Here is a 17,038-nt window from a genome sequence, read left to right on the forward strand (position 1 = left end):
ACACACGGAGACAAGGCAGTGGCCAGAGGAGCAACCATGAGCCAGGGAGCACCAGGGCACCAGAGGCTGAACGTGGCATGGAGGAGCCTCCTGAGGCTCCCGAGGGAGCACGGCCTGCAGACACCGAGACATAGGCCTTCCGGACTCCCAACTTGTGAGAAAACAAGTGGATTGTGATATTTTTGTCACAGCAGCCCTGGGAAGCCAACACAGACGGAAACATCCCCTAGGAGATTAGGGGGAGGGAAGGAAAGCTCTTCCCTCTTCTTTCCCTGTCTGGGAACATCCTTCCCAGACCCCGAACCCAAAGTGACCCTGTGGACGCTTTCACTATTTTCAAATACTGAAGCCAGAGATAGTTCGTTGTACTTACATTCATCTGAGTTTGCAGATTTTTCTCATTTGGTTGAATAAAATATGTTCTGTCCGAGAACCTTTCAGATGGTAAAAAGGATCTTATATCACTATTTGTGATGTGCCGTCTAATGTTCAAGCAAAAGATTTCTTGAATAAAGAACTGGAAATACTTGCTGAAGTAGTAAAACATTTGTGTTTCTTTGACATGTGGAATTCCTTTTCAATAGGGCTGGCTGTTATACTCACCCTGTCACCCCTACACTTCCTCGCCCCAGTGAAGCAAGCAAAACGGAATTTCTTCTTTCTTTTTTTTTTTTTTAGAGATGGGATCTTGCTACATTGCCCAAACTGGAGTGCAGTGGCACAATCATAGCTCCCTGCAGCCTCAAACTCCTGGCCTCAAGCAATCCTCTTGCCTCGGCCTCCTCAAGTGCTGTGGCCATAGGGCCACAGGTGCGTGCCATGGTGCCCAGGTTTTCTTATTGGCTTTTTTACTGACTTTCTTTCTTATCGACTTCCTCAGGCCTCCAGTGCACAGGGAAACCTGGCATTTGAGTGATTGTTTCCTCCTCAGTGCTGAGACTAAAGTCAGATCAAGCATTTCTCATGGGTAACATGGATGCTAAACAGTAAAACTCAGGCTTCTTTCTCTCTTATGCACGTGTGCTTTCCAGGGCAGCTGGAAAGATCTGCTGGCAGCTAGCTTGGCAGCGGATAGGTTAGGATGGCCGGAGAGTGATCGGTGAGGTGACTTCAGCAAATTGTGAACTTGGCTGCCTTTTCTTCAAATTTGCAAAACAGAAACCATGAAATCTCTCCTTTTTCTCAAGAGATGTGCATAAAATAAATATAGCAAGTTCATAATTTTCATTAAACATGTAAGTCCCTCAGAAAGAGTAGATGAATCCCAGGTGTCCACAGCGAGGACAAAGCTGAGAATTCAGTTGGTCATTCGGGATGGGTGAAGTCTGGGCTGGACAGACACTGAATTAGGTGCCCAAGACCCAGAAGTAGACACAGCAGCTCTGGGCCGTGAGCAGCCATGGGCAGCCATGAGCCGCCGTGAGCAGCCAGCTTTGTGCTCCCGACAGAGCCTGGCTCCGAGGAATGAGAACGCAACAGGTTTCCCTCGGGGATGTCGTTCTCCGGGGCACCGCAAGGCTGCCTGGCACTTTTGTGGAGACTGCGTGTAACAGAAATACTCCTCCTGGGCCGGTGTTCTAGGAGGGCCAAAGGCAAGTCCCTTCCTCCTACTCGGACCTAGAAACCCCCAGGTGACGTGACTCATACCCGAGGCGGACACCAGCAGCCTCCCCAGGTACCCGAAGACGTTGGGGCATCCACTTCCCAGGAGCAGCCCCTCCAGCGCCTCTCTAGGCCGGTGTGATGTTTTCTGAAGAAAGATACCTTTTGATCTAAGGGTGGAGGGTTGAGGTCTCCCCATGTCCTCCTTCCAGAAACCTCTGCTTTCTCTCTCCATCCTGGTGCAGAGCTGTGGGACACCGCATGGCATTGGTGAATGGCCTTTAGCTTCTTTGGGGAATAGAGATTTAGTTTGTCTTTTTTTAAGAAAAACTCTCTGAAATCACCGTAAAGTGATCTCTTCAAATCTGACCAATCCTGGAGGTGATTTCACAGTATTCTACGGTATTTTATCTCACGCCCCTCAGAGACTGGCCAGTGGCGTAACCATCTGGAACTCACTGCATTCGTAGGGAACCCCGGGGGTATTTCCTTCCTCCTCAGTTTCTGGCCACCTCGTACACCTTTTTGCATGCATGTTTCACACTTCTCTCCCCATCCCTTTTCTCTTCCTCTTCAGCACGTCTTTCTGATAATTTTCTGCTTTGCTGCCATCAGCAGTCAAGACAGAGTGGCCAACGGTGACATGTAGGTCAGAGCTCCAAAGCAGCTCCTGATGTTGTCGGCAGATTCTCAAAATCCAGGGTGTCTAAAAGTCCCCAAGAGTTTGTTAAAAATGCAAACGGTGACCGGGGGCGGTGGCCCACCCCTGTAATCCCAGCACTTTGGGAGGCCGAGGAGGGCAGATCACAAGGTCAGGAGATTGAGACCATCCTGGCTAACACGGTGAAACCCTGTCTCTACCAAAAATACAAAAAAACTAGCCGGGCTTGGTGGCGGGCATCTGTAGTCCCAGCTACTCGGGAGGCTGAGGCAGGAGAATGGCGTGAACCCTAGAGGTGGAGCTTGCAATGAGCTGAGATCCGGCCACTGCACTCCAGCCTGGGCAACAGAGTGAGACTCCGTCCCAAAAACAAACAAACAAACAAACAAAAAAAGCAAATGGTTGAGGCTGCCCAGAGATTCTGATGAGGCAGGAGGAGAAATACCTGTTTGTAACAGGCCTCCTGGGCTTTGCTACAAGCAGTTGGGGCCACCCGTGGAGGAGCCCCCTGGGGCTGTGACCATGTTCAGACTCTCACAGGGAGTTTGCAGGGAGGCCTGGTACTGCATAGATGCCCACACCGAGCACTGGGCTAGAGGAGGGCTCCCAAACAGACTAGGAACAAACTCTTTGGTAACCAGAGGTGATTGTAAATTATGAGCTCCATTCATAATTACAACTCTCAGAGTAGATAGTCCCAAGGTATACATAGCTGGCTGCAGGGGAGAGTGGGCAGCTTGAGCTGAGGCTCAACGTGCTTACCTTTCGGAAAACACAGGATGATGGCAGCCGCTTCCTCCTCCACTCCCATCCATCAGTACAGTCCACTTACTGTTCCTAAGGATGCTCCTGGAGAAACAAAATATCCATTTCATTAGTGGAGAGGGAGAGAGAGAGAGAGTGAAGAAGAAAATGACACAGAACTAGAGTGGTCCATGCTTTTGTAAATTGCTAAACATCAAAACACAATGATATTCAAATTTCTATAATTCAATAAACACTTCTTACCAAATCTCATCAATTCTATTTCTGAAATATTCCTTCATCCCTCCTCATTTTCTTCCTCCCCTCTGGACTGGACTTGAGTGAGAGCATTAGAACCATGACTGTTCTCCTACTTCAGAGCTGGGTCCCGAATTCCCCCTCCTCTTCCTCTTTGAGCCCCACCTCCCAGCCATGCTCTGCAGACCTCTCCTCCCACAGCCTCCCCTGAATGCAAACTTGTCCATCCTGTGGCTCCGCTCCCTCGTCTCACTCCGGGGAGCCTGTGCCTGTAACTCTGGTGACACTGGAGCCCCTGGGAACAGTCAGTCCCCAGCTTTTCTGCACCTGTGCTCGCTTTCCTCCTCCTGACACTGTGGCCCTGAGGGTGGAGGGAGCCTGGAACATGGAATGGCCTGTGTCTGTGTCCAGCACAACAGTTCTTGCACCAAATGAGAAAATATAATTTATCAGTGTATCTTAGAAATATTTAAATTATTCTATTTCCTGAGAAAAACTAGTTTTCTTGGGCATGAGGCTTCGACAGAAAGATCATCCTCCTGCCTTCACCAACCTCAGAGCTTTGAAAATGAGGCTTCCATCAGGAGTAAACCTTCCATGGGGCTGGGGCCTCCCAGCGAGGGAAAGAAGTCCCCACACCAAATGAAGAGCTGGTATCTGTTTCTGGTATTTATTCTTAACAGGGTCAAGTCATTATATGAGTATTTGATACGTCCATTTTGTTTAGATAACAGATATGTGCAGTGCCATTTTAAACAGGGGAGAGGAAGCTTTGGGCTTGTGTTAAGCATGCATTTGGTTTTCAGCCACTGTTCATTTCTTCTTTGGGAAGGCATCCTCTGGGATCTCTGGTCCTCGCCCCCTTCCAGCTTCACCCCAGGACACCAGGTGCACTGGAATTGACTTTTTCAATCTCGACTTTCCAATCACGATCCACAGTCAGCTTATACTGAGTGTAAACAAAGAAGAAATATTAAAGGAGAGAGAGAGAAAAATGCTGATCCTAATGGCTGTGTTTGCTTTTGTTCATTTAAATCCTGCAGGGCTGGAAAAGGGTGGTTGTGGAAAGCAGCAGGGAATCAGGCATTCCCACAGCTGTGCCCCGGCTGTGCAGAGGCCTCAGCTCCACACACAGGCGCTGATCCTCCCCAGGGAAGCTCGGGAACTGCTGAAAGCACAGGGTGGTCTCAGCCCCAGGCCGAGGCCCCAGCTCTCTGGGGGAAAGTGACTGCATGTGTGGCAGGCTCGGGACAATTTGGGGTTTATGTAGTATGATTTGATTCAAAAAGAAATGTTTCCTTTAATCAAGCAACAGTCATGCCATCCCACACGGGGAGCAGCACTGAATCCTTGCCAATGGCTCTGGGCTGTGGGGGCTGGGACCAGACTCCCAGGGCCAGATCAGGGCTGGAGGTGCCTGGCCCTGGGCAGCCTCCCTCCTGCACGGATCCCTTCAGGATGGCTGCCCAGGTGGATGCTGGCTTCCTGCAGGGGCTCGCACCTGCATGGCTGTCTCCCTCACAGGAGGGTGCAGGTAACTGCTCAGAGGCCCAGCCAGCGCCTGGTCCTCCTGACAGTGGGGCACAGGCAGGAGTGCAGGGGAGGTGCCCGGAGCCAGCCCACGGTCTTGTTTCTCTGGACTCAATTCAGAATATGTGAAAGGGCAAGGACAGGGCTGTCCTCTCAGGAAGATGGCACAGTTCCAGAGCTAACCCCGTAGGTGCCAAGGCAGCCCCTGGAACTCTTATCACAGAGGCCTCCAGAGAGCTCCGTGAGGATGGGGGCCAATTCTGAACTCAGCACGGACTAGGAGGTGCCTGGCAGCCAGGGCCTAGAGGCTGCAGCTCCCAGCTTGGGCCTTGGCCTCACTGCTGACTGACCTAGAGGGGAATACTCAGTGATTTTTGTCTCAGGTGATGCTGTCAAGGAAGTGTGTGCTGCCCTCACACCTGGTCTCAGCCAGAAGGCACACTGGTCACTCAACAGAGGTCGTTACCAGGCAGTCCCTGGAACTCTTTCCATCACAGAGGCCTCCAGAGAGCTCTGTGAGTATGGCAGCCAATTCCAAGCTCAACGCAGCCTGGGAGGTGCCTGGTAGCTGGGGCCTAGAGGCTGCAGCTCCCTGCTTGAGTCTCACCCTAACTGCTGACTGGCTTGGAGGAGAACACTCAGTGATTTTTGTCTCAGGTGATGCTGTCAAGGAAGTGCGTGCTGCCCTCATGCCTGGTCTCAGCCAGAAGGTACCTTGGTCACTCAGCAGAGGCCGTTACCAGGAGAGGCAGGAGATGGCACTCCAGATGATTTCATGTCAATTTTAGGAAAAAACGCTTTGACTGGCAGGATGCAGGCAATGACCCACCTTTCCAGTAAGAACCTACTGAAATAATAATAATAAAGCAGACAGAAGGAACAGATGTCTTCAGAACTTTAAAATCACATGGTTGGTTTAGATGCAACTTTGGTAAATAATGGGGGAAGGTGAATGGAGGGGGTGAGGGTCTGCTCCTCACAGTTGCTAAGCTTCTCGTAGGAAATATCTGCTCTTCGCCACTCTACTCAGCTTGCAATTACAGAGATATGCAAATAACTAATAGCCAACTCCACCACTCACAGGAGAACATTCCTAGCATTCAAAGCTACACCTACATTGCAGAACCTCTCCGATGGGTTAAGGAAAAGATAGAGAAACTTGTACTGTTTTGGCTAAGAAGCACAGCTTGGTAGAGAAGAAAAAACGACCTTTTAGATGTCTTCTTTCTTTCCATGTAATCTGATAATTAAGTTTATTCTAAGGGACCCAGGGCAAGGCGGAAGTGCAGAGGTTCATATGCAGCTTGAGTAAAACAGGTGTTCAGCACCACAATCAAATAATGTGCACATTTACTCCAAATGGGTGATTTTCCATTTTCTGGGCTTTCTACTGGTTCACTCCCTGGAACACTTTGGTGCAACAGTTGTCCAGTAAAGGAAGCTAAACTGTCCTCTTTGGTTTCTGCTTGATGTCCTTTCCCTAGGTCAACTGGCAGGGAACATCCACTCACAAGAGCATCTAGAGTTGTTGGTCCATCTGCACTTGGTCGTTCCATGGGAAGCACCCACTCAGTAGATGTACTAGTCCATTTTCATGCTGCTGATAAAAACATGCCTGAGACTGGGAAGAAAAAGAGGTTTAATTGGACTTTCAGTTCCACGTGGCTGGGGAACCTCAGAATCATGGCAGGAGGTGAAAGGCACTTCTTACATGGCGGCAGCAAGAGAAAAATGAGGAAGAAGCAAAAGCAGAAACCCCTGATAAACTCATTAGATCTCATGAAACTTATTCACTTTCATGAGAATAGCACTGGAAAGACTGGCCGCCATGATTCAATGACCTCCCCCTAGGTCCCTCCCACAACACAACATGTGGGAATTCTGGGAGATACACTTCAAGTTAAGATTTGGGTGGGGACACAGCCAAACCATATCACTAGAGAATTTCGACCCGTAGGTCCATCTCCCCTTGGTCATTCCATGGGGAGCACCATTCACTACAGCATCTGGGCCAGACCTCACTTTCCTTCTTGGCTCTAATCTCTGATCTCTTTCTGGCACCTGCTCTGATCTGACCCCTGTGGGGTCCAGGGGTAAAAGATGTTTCCCATGCCAGCCATGGAGTTCAGCTCTGGTTGCAGAGCTAGCTGGAGAACAGAGCAGAGAAGACCTGGAATGGAGACGGTGCAATGAGATGCTCCTGCCTGCACTGCCTGGGCTCCTACTTGCCTGATAAGTTCTGTGGTCTCAGCATCTGGAGTTGGTGTCACATTTTCTCTTACTGTTCCTCACCCTTCCACTTCAACAAAAGTTGGGTTTCCCATCATCCTACTTTTATACTTCATGAGCAATTTTGTCTTCATTTCCTTCCTATCCCTTAGGCCTGCATCTATTCCTCCTGTCTTTGCCCAGTTGAAGTGGAAAACATCTAGTCCAGTGGTTTTGTTTTTCAAACATGGACTTATATTAATACTATTCTTAGGAGGCTAAAGTTCTAGGAAAATTTTTTAATACTGTATTTTTATTTTTATGCTAATCTAAACCTAATTACTTTTACTAGTTATGATGACAAAACTTTTTTTTCTAGAGTGAAAATGTGCAGTTAAACAGTATCCTTGCAGGCTAAACTTCTGCTTCTTATGCATCCTCAGTGCAGAGAAGATCGATATCTTTTCCACATTTAAAAACGCTTTATGTTACATCCTCACAGACCCCATCCTCTTGGTCACTATTTAGCACTTGGCCTTTTGAAGAACTTTAGGGTTAGTGAGGAAAGGACACTGGGAACTGGGTGCTCCCCAAGCACTCAGTGGTGTTCTCACACCTCACAACAGCACTGTGGGCAGGTGTGTTTGTCTCTGGGGCTGCCCTAGCAAAGCACCACAAATCGTGTGGCATACAATAGCCAAACTGTGTTTGCGTAAAGTTCTGGAGGCTACGACTCTGAAATCAAAGTGTGGGCAGGGCCGTGCCCTCTGCAAAGGTTCCAGAGCAGAATCCCCCTGGGTGCCTCAGCTTCTGGCATTTGCCGGGCACCCTGGGTGTGCCCTGGCTTGGGGATGCACCACTCCAGTTGTGTGGCATCTTCTCCCTGTCCTCATGATGCCTTCCCTCTGTGTGTGTGTCTCTGTGCCCAAACTTCCCCATTTTATAAGGATACCAGTTATATTGAAGTAAGATTCAATCTAATAATAGCATTTTAACTTGGTTATCTCTGTAAATACCCTACCTCTAAATAGACTCCTATTCTGAGGTCCTGGGGATTAGGACTTCAGCACATGGATTTTTGGGGCACATAATTTTTCCCATAGCAGCAGGGATTCTTCTACTTTACAGATGAAGCAATTGAGGTTCAGTGTGTTTAGGCCAAGTCCTCAGTCAATGCAGCTCGTAAGTTCCAGAGCCAGGCCCTCAACCTTACCTGTCTAACCTCAGAGTCTGTGTTCTCTGTAACATGCAGCTGTCTACTCATAGGCTATTCAAGTTGGAAGGGATTTAATGGAAAAAAAAAAGAAAGAAAGAAATCTCTTTCCAACATTCAGGCCCCTATGTCAGAGAGAGTCCTTTTGCAACTTAGAGAAAGGCACTCTCTTTGGGTGGAAGTATAGAAAAAATACTGTTTTTTCTAGATGGACACCATTCAGCCCAAGCAGAGAGACTTACCTGATGTGTAAATGTGACAGCCCAGTCTTCATGTCAGGTGCTGTACATTCCATCCCCATCCTCAAAAATGAAAACATAATTAACCCAGGCAGTTTCAATGCTGGCCTTGAATCGGATGGAAGACAAGAGAAGGAGCCTCCACACTAAATCCAGGGCAGGCACAGACAAGAGGTTTCTGCCTGATTGCTGCTCAACCTAAAGGCGTCTGCAAAGCCCGCAGCTGATGACACAAGGAGCGTCTGCCTCCCTCTCCAGCCACATTTCTAATCTTCCCTGCATGAACCACTGGAGCAGAAATTCACAAACAAGGTTCCCAGAGAATACTATATACATGTGGACTAATGTGTGTTTCTTTAGTGATTCTGAATTCTTTCTATATCCACGTCTTCTTCACATTCTTTATTACTGATCAAACCAGATTTTATCAGACTCAAAGACGTGTATGATCCACTGTTCTTGCATTGCTATCAAGAAACACCTGAGACCAGGTAATTTATAAAGAAAAAGGTTTAACTGGTGCAGTGTTCTGCAGACTGCACAGGAAGTGTGGTGTGAGCATCTGCTTGGTTCTGGGGAGGCCTCCAGGAGCTTTTACTCATGGCCAAAGGTGAAGTGGGAGCAGGGGCAAGCACGAGACAGGGCAGGCACTACACATGTCACACAACCAGGTCTCGGGAGAACTCACTCGCTCAAGGACAGCACCAAGGCATGAGGGATTACAATTCAAAATGAGATTTGTGTAGGATAAACACTCGGTGAATATCATATTCCCGAAGTAATTATGGAAAGATTTCTCTGCCTTGTCCTTGCCCCCATCTCTCGTATCAGGCCAGCCCAGGGCATCCCCACTGCTTCCTGCTCCTGTGCCATGGCAACATCCTTCTGTGAACACTGGATCATCCTTCTGTGAACACTGGATCATCCTTCTGTGAACACTGGATCATCCTTCTGTGAACACTGGCATCAGCTGTCTTCTTTGCTGAGTGCACCTGGGATGGGGGGATGTCCAGATGTTGCTTTTCCTGTCTGCAGTGAGCCCTTGAGGCAGCTCCCAGGTCTCACCCATCTTTGTGCATCTCTTACCCTGCTAGAGGTTTGCCAAGTTGTAGGCACCTCAGGAAGACTTTGAAAACATAATTGAGCCTGGCACGGTGGCTCAGGTCTATAATCCCAGCATTTTAGGAGGATGAGGTGGGCAGATCACTTGATGCCAAGAGTTTGAGACCAGCCTGGCCAATGTGGTAAAACCCTGTCTCCACTAAAAATACAAAAATTAGTTGTGCACGGTAGTCCATGCCTGTAATCCCAGCTACTCAAGAGGCTGAAGCATGAAAATTGCGTTGCTTGAACCTCAGAGGTTGCAGTGAGCCAGGATCAGGCCACTGCACTCTAGCCTGGGTGACAGAGTGAGACTCTGTCTCAAAAAAATAAAAAGAAAAAGAAAAAAAAGAAAAACAAAGACATAACTGGATTTTTTTCTCTCCCGGAACTTCTTCATGACTTTTTATTCTCAGAGAACAACCATGCCTCACCCACCACATCTGTCACCTTGAAATCCCTCAATGTAATGAAACAGGCATTTTGGAAGCACATTCCATGTGTAGACATCAGATTAGGAGATACAGATTATGCAAAAGTGAATGCAATGTCAGCCCACATCACCATCCGTGTAAGTCAGGGTGGCGGGAATCCTCCCCTGGTGGACTCATCCGTGTAAACCAGGGTGGCGGGAATCCTCCCCTGGTGGACTCATCCGTGTAAACCAGGATGGCGGGAATCCTCCCCTGGTGGACTCGTGTGGGTGTGGAGCCTGCTGCACAGGGCTCGAGACCGCGAAGCATGGAGACTTCGCAGCAGTGTGTCTGGATGCTTTGTTGGCCCCTGGTGGATTTCTGTGGGTGTGGAGTCTGCTGCATGGGGGTTGAGACCAGGAAGCGTGGAGACTTTGCAGCAGTGTGTCTGGACACTACACTGGCTTCCCAGGGCTGCCACTGAAGGGGACCACAGCCTGAATGCCTGAGAGCACAGGGATGTGTCCTCTCACAGCTCTGGAGGACAGAGGCCTGATGTCAAGGTGCTATGAGGCCCCTGGCCTCCTCTAAGACTCTAAGGGAGGGCCCCTCTATGCCTCTCCAGCTTTGGGGGTGGCACCCATCCTTGGGGTTTCTCGGCTTGTGGACACGTCACTCCCACCCTGCCTCCATGGCTACACGGCCTCCTCCCCAGTGTCTGGGTCTCTTCCCCGCCTATAAACATACCAGTCACCCTGGATCAGGACCCACCCTAATGAATCAGCTTGATGACAGCTGCGAAGACCCTGTTTTCAAGTGGGGCCACATTCACAGGTTTCGGGGTTAGGAATAACACAAATCTCACACATCTTTGTGGGAAGCACAGCTCCACCCACTTCGGGTCACACTGAGTCCCTCACACTGCACTCTCACCAATCCCCGAGTTCAAAATGAAATCACAGAGAACCATCACAGAAGAGAGTATATTTTTTCTGCCACTCTTTCCCCTTAAGAAACTAAAGAATTAAGAAAAGTCTCCAAAAATATTGATTCTAGCAGCACTTTACGTGAGGTGTCATTGCAAGCCCAAACCTTAAGTTCCTGAGCTTTGACTGGTAAAACTTCCCTTAGGACTCAAGAAAATCACCATTTCAGGAAAAGGTATAAAATATTTTGCCACAGTATCATTTGTAGTACTAAAGAATAAGAATTTTTTTAAAAACAAGAAGTTGTTCATATGTCCAATGAGAGGAAAGAATGACTTTATCTTGCGGGGACCACTGATTGGGCTCCATGACTTACAAAGTAATACCGGGTGGGGCGGGAGGGAACAAAGGCTCAAATTGTGTATACAGAATAATCTCGATTATATAAATATATGTATAAAAAGCCTGAGAGAAAATGTTAACAGCAGGTTCTCTCTGGGTGGCAGAAACAGAAGTTATGTAAATTTCTTCCATATCCTTGCCTGCACTTCCTTAAGTCCACAGTAAACATAAATCAGATTTACAAGGAACAAAGGTGGGGAGCATTATTTCAAAGTAAATACGGGTCATTTTCTGACAGCCACACATAGGAAAAATGGCGGGAAACGGTCCAGTGCAATTGTGGCTTTTTGCTGGCTTTGCAGGATGAGTAGATGATGTGACCGCCCAGATGAAAGAGCTCCGAATCCACTCAGCGGACGACACACTGAGAAAAACCAGTGAAAATAACAGCACTCCAGGCCCACCTTGAAACGCGTGTCTGAAGTTTTAAGTGAGGCTGGGGTGTGTCTGACAGCATGTGCCGCCGTGGGGAGGCCGCCTGAGCTGTCTTCTGGCCTCCGGGCCTTCCAGAAATGAAGGTTTTAACATCAGCGTGGCCGTGGACCCACCTGCTGCAGGAGCTGCGGTTGAGCCTGTGATTTTCCTCTGTGAGGCGGGAGGCAGGAGAGCCCGGGAAGGGCTGGGGGCCTGGAGGAGGGCAGCAGAGACCGGATCGTGCATGTGAATGGATGCAAGGGGAGCACCCGCCGACCCTCGCACACATGTCCCACCTCCTTCCAGGTGCTGCTGCTTTCCGCTCTGGACTCCACACTCCCCGAAACCCCAGGGTATGCCTCCCGGGGAACATTTCATTCTTTTCTCCTCAACCCCCCAAATGCCCTCGGAGGCCCTCAGTTCTCAGCTGATGGCTTTTCCTCTTGGAGACACGCGGCGCCTGCCTTGGGGGAAATGCAGGAGCCACCAAGCTTCCTGAAACATCTTCAATTTTCCCTCTGATAGATGGCAACACCCCCACTCCTGTTGAAGCCCAGGGCCACCCCGCTGGGCATTGCACAGACACGGCACGGCAGAATCCCTTTCCCAGACTCCAGAGTCGTGCCCCTGAAATCTGTCTCTCCCACAGCCCCCACTTCCCTGCCAGATGTATTACCTCATCAGCAGAGACCAAGATTTAACCTCTTCTACGTTAAAAAATAATAATAAAGCTCCTGCCTTAAAAACAAGGATGCCCTGCCTTCGTCCTTTCTTCTCATTCTCAAGGCAGGCCATGAAGAGACTGCCCACCTCCCCGTGCCCACCTCCCCATGCCACTTCGTCCCCTGCCACTGAGGCTGCTGTTCCCTCCACTTGGCATGACTCCCTACATCTCACACAGCTCACTCCTTCTTCAGATCCAGGCATCAGCTCCGGGCTGCCTCCTCACCCCTCTGCCTAAAACAATGGGCTGCCCAGCCCCGTGGCTACTGGTCCTGTTTCCATTTTAATTTCCATTGCGGCCCCTGGCGCTATCCAAGATTACTCATCCACCTGTGGGTGGTGTGGCTCCTGCCTCTTTCCACTGGAGGGTCAGCTTCGTGAGGTTGGAGTCTCCAGCTTATGTGTGCGACCCAGCCCCAGGAGGTGAGTGCACCTGTTGAAGGGAGGATGGATGAGCCAGGGGTGACGGAAGCAGTCAATTCCCAGTTCACGTTTTTTGCCTTATTATCACTTAGCCACATCCTCAACATATCTAAGTCAATGAAGTTAAAAAAATAAAAACCACGACGCAAGAACCAGAGCATTCTATTTTAAAAATAGAATTCATATGCCTTCTCAGTTTTTCACACTTGATTTAAAATAATGAGCTCACACAAGAGAATTATGAAACCTAAAACCCATCAGCCCGGCTCCCAGCCTTCCTGAGTTCTGCTCGCATGTGCGGCTCTGTGGATCCTGGGATGGCAGCCACAGGAGATGCCACCCCTGTGCCTTCAGACAGCAGCCCAGCTCAACAGGACCTGGAAGAGCACCGTGTGGAAACTGAAGAAATGCAGCTGCATCGTTCTCATCATGCCTATCACCTCATCATCTTCATCATCACCTCCTCCTCCTCCTCTTCATCATCCTCATCATTATCTTCATCCCCATCTCCTCCTCCTCCCCATCATCCTCAACATCATTTTAATCACCATCCTCCTCATCATCATCAATCATCTTCATCACCATCCTCTTCCTCCTCGCCATCATCCTTATGATCATCTCCATTACCATCCTCCTCATCATCATCATTCTCACCATCATCATCACCATCCTCCTCTTCCTTCTCCCCATCATCGTCATCATCAATCATCTTCATCACCACCTCTTCCTCCTCTCCATCATCCTCATCATCATCTTCATCCCCATCTCCTCCTCATCATCATCCTCATCATAATCATCTTCATCACCATCCTCTTCCTCCTCCCCATCATCCTTATCATCTCTATCACTATCCTCCTCATTATCATCATTCTCACCATCATCTTCATCCCCATCCTCTTCGTCTTCCTCACCATCAGTCATCTTCAGCACCATCCTCCTCTTCCTCAGTATCCCGAATATTACCTCCATCACCATCCTCCTCCTTCTCCCCATTATCCTCCTCATCATCTTCATCACCATGATCCTCTTCCTCCTCACCATCAGCTTTATTATCATCTCTTTGTCCATCCTCCTCCTCTTTACCATCATCTTCACCATCATCTTCATCCCTGTCATCCTCCTCCTCCTCCCCATCATCCTCATCATCATCTTCATCACCATCATCCTCCTCCTCCCCATGATTCTCATCATCCCCATCACCATCATCCTCCTTTTCCCCATCATCTTCATCATCTTCATTACCATCACCTTCTTCCTCCTCACCATCATCCTCATCATGTTCATCACTTTCCTCCTCATCATCATCTTCATCACCATCATCATCATCCTCATCCTCCCTCTCCTCACCATCATCCTCATCATCAATCATCTTCATCACCATCATTATCCTCCTCATCACAAACAATTATTGAGCACTTAATCAGTGCAGGTCACTTGGTAATTGAGCTCCACGAAGCTCGATGTAAAGCCAACACCAGAACTTGGAAAGACAAGTAACTTACTAAGTTTCCACAGCTGCTAAGACCTGACCCAGGACAAGATTGAGATGTCCAACCTATGCCATCGGCTACCCTGCCATGCTGTGGAGGTCCTGGAGAAGGTTCCCTGTGCCAGAAAAAGAGGCCTTCTCTTTTCTTTCTGCCCAATTATGTGTTATGGGTGCGATGGCATCTGTAAGAAGCATACCCCCCTGCGTGGGCATGACCACAGATGACTGAACAGGCACTTAGCCAGGCTCTGAGGCAGAGATGGTCCTGTCATTGGCTTCAGCGTTAAACTGCAGTGTGTTTTAAAGCTGGACTTCTCTGAATCCCAGGGACTGGACAGGGTGTCCCTGGCTGGGCAAGGGAAGCAGGAGACTCGTAAGAGGAACCAGCCTCCATACCGTTTGCCCAGCCAGCCCCAGTGTGACGTGTGTCTTATGCTCCAAGCTTTCTTGTCAGATTGAATTGGAGCAGGGATTGCATGGTGAAGATATTTGAAAGCTACTAAACCTGACGATCTTTAAGGGCATTTTTAAAAATTTTGATAAATAAAAAGTTTGATTTAGGTCCAAGTATCCATTATTTTACCAACTCCAAGTAACCACTAAGTAGCTGTGAAGGGTCAGCTCTGGTGCAGCACCAATGGCATGCACAGCCAGAGGGCAGAGCTACAGAATCTGTATCTGACAGGAGGCCCCCAGGTGAAGTGTAGATGGTGCCTGAGGTTTTAGCACCTGGAAAAATCCCGGAGAGATGAAATAAACATTTCCCTCTTGAGGATATGGGCGGCTAAAAAATGTAAACCTTCAGATGGACTTTAAAATTAAGAGATACATTTTTTAATAGAATGAGCTTAGAATTGCATACAGAGACCAGATAACAGCAGTTCACCACCATGGCTGGGCACCTGGCTGGGTCCTTCTCCTGCACGAACACTGCTAGGATGGTTTTCCTCCTTGCCGTTAGCCCAGTGAACGTGCTGAGAGCTTTTCTATTTCTGCTCACAGGCCAGTTTGTCCACTGAGCAACCCTCGGCTCTGTCTTCTCCCGTGCCTCCAGTTTCCCCACATCCTGGCCACGTTGTGCTGTAGCTCTCTGCATGCGCATCTCTCCTTGCTGTGCTGTAGCTCTCCGCATGCACATGCCTCTCTTCGCTGAGCTGGACGGCCTCTGCCATGTGAACTGTACATGCCTGTGCTGCTCCCTTCTAACCCTCTTGGGGCTACCACAATGCAGCCTGGCACGTGCTAGATGCCCAGTGTGCAGCAAACAAGTGAGTATTAACAATTAAGGACAATGACCTGCATTCTTGTTGAACAAAACTGTGTATTTGAAAGTCTTCAAAATGACTTCAAACCATCAGAAAGTGATTGGCAAGCAATTTTTGACAACAGATTTTTTAGTTTAGTTTCTCCCTAGGGTCCATCTTCTACATCTATATTCAGATTCATCCCTACAGGAGATTGGAGTTTGGCATCAGTGAGTTATCAGAAAAGGCAAATATCAGTGGCGGCTTCGTGATGTGGCGGCGAGAGTCGGAGCATTAAATCAGCCAAACTGGAGCCAAGCCATCCTCTAACACCCCTGTGACCCCAATCGGGTCTCCAGTCCTGCAGCTCTCCCAACACTGGGCCAGTGACTCCCACTGCAGGGCACAGAGGCCCAGGCACCTGCTCTGGTGAGGCAGAGCTTGGCAAGGGTTTCTCAGAAGACAGACGGGCATACACCCTCCTTCCTGTCCTAAATTCCTCATGACACTTGCAGCAAAATCCCAGGACACTTCCAAGAAGCTTTGGTTGGCTGCACAAGTTAGAAAGGCATTAGGAATGTAGGCATTTGTCTGTTCTGAAATTTTAACACACACTTCAAACATGGCATTTCCGAAATGGGTTTTCTGTGACAGAAGTGACCCATGCTGCCCTCTTGTCCCTCGACTCCCCCACACCCAGCACCCCAAGGCCCCCAGACATCTCCCACCTCGTTTCTGTGTCCCCCGCCCCGGGGGAGTCTCAGGACCTCCAGACCTCCGAGGCTGTCTCTGCCTGGCACCCTGTGTCAGCTCATGTCAGAGAGAGAAGCTCTGATCTTCCAGGTGCAAAGGCCACAAACCACCGGTGAGTGTTACCTTTACCTGCCAAGGTCCCCAGGGCCAGTCATTCTCACTGCCCTGCTGTCTCTGAGGCTGCACTGCACCACCCCGGTCCTGCATCCTTGTGGATGCCTGTGTCCCTCGGCCACTTGGCCCATCTCCTCCCATAGCTAGGGCAGTGCCTGCCATCTTGTCATCTGACTGAGATCTTCTCCCCTCCTCATCATCATGGCCATTCCCTTGGGGTATTGGGCCCACATCCCCCTTCCCTGACAGCCACAGGGGCTCCTGACTGTTCCCAAAACAGGCCAGGCAAGTGCCAGCCTCAGGGTCTTTGCAGGCACTGCCCCTGTGCCCGGGGGTGTCTGTCTCACAAGCAGCAGGACAACCCAGATATCCCTCCTAGGGTCCGTTATGGGAGCCCCCCCACTCTGCCCTCCCTGGGGCTCACCAGTGACCGCACACTCTGCATGTTTGTTGTCGCTGTCCTTCTCGCTGGTATAGACATGTCTGCATGGAGAGACTCTGCTCTGTCCAGCGACTGTGCCTCAGGGCACAGAATTAATGAGTTGGGCTGAGGAATGCGGCTGCTGGCAGAACTCTTCTCA

Source organism: Colobus angolensis, unplaced genomic scaffold (genome assembly GCF_000951035.1).
Source record: "Colobus angolensis palliatus isolate OR3802 unplaced genomic scaffold, Cang.pa_1.0 Scaffold14, whole genome shotgun sequence".
Classification (NCBI taxonomy): domain Eukaryota; kingdom Metazoa; phylum Chordata; class Mammalia; order Primates; family Cercopithecidae; genus Colobus; species Colobus angolensis.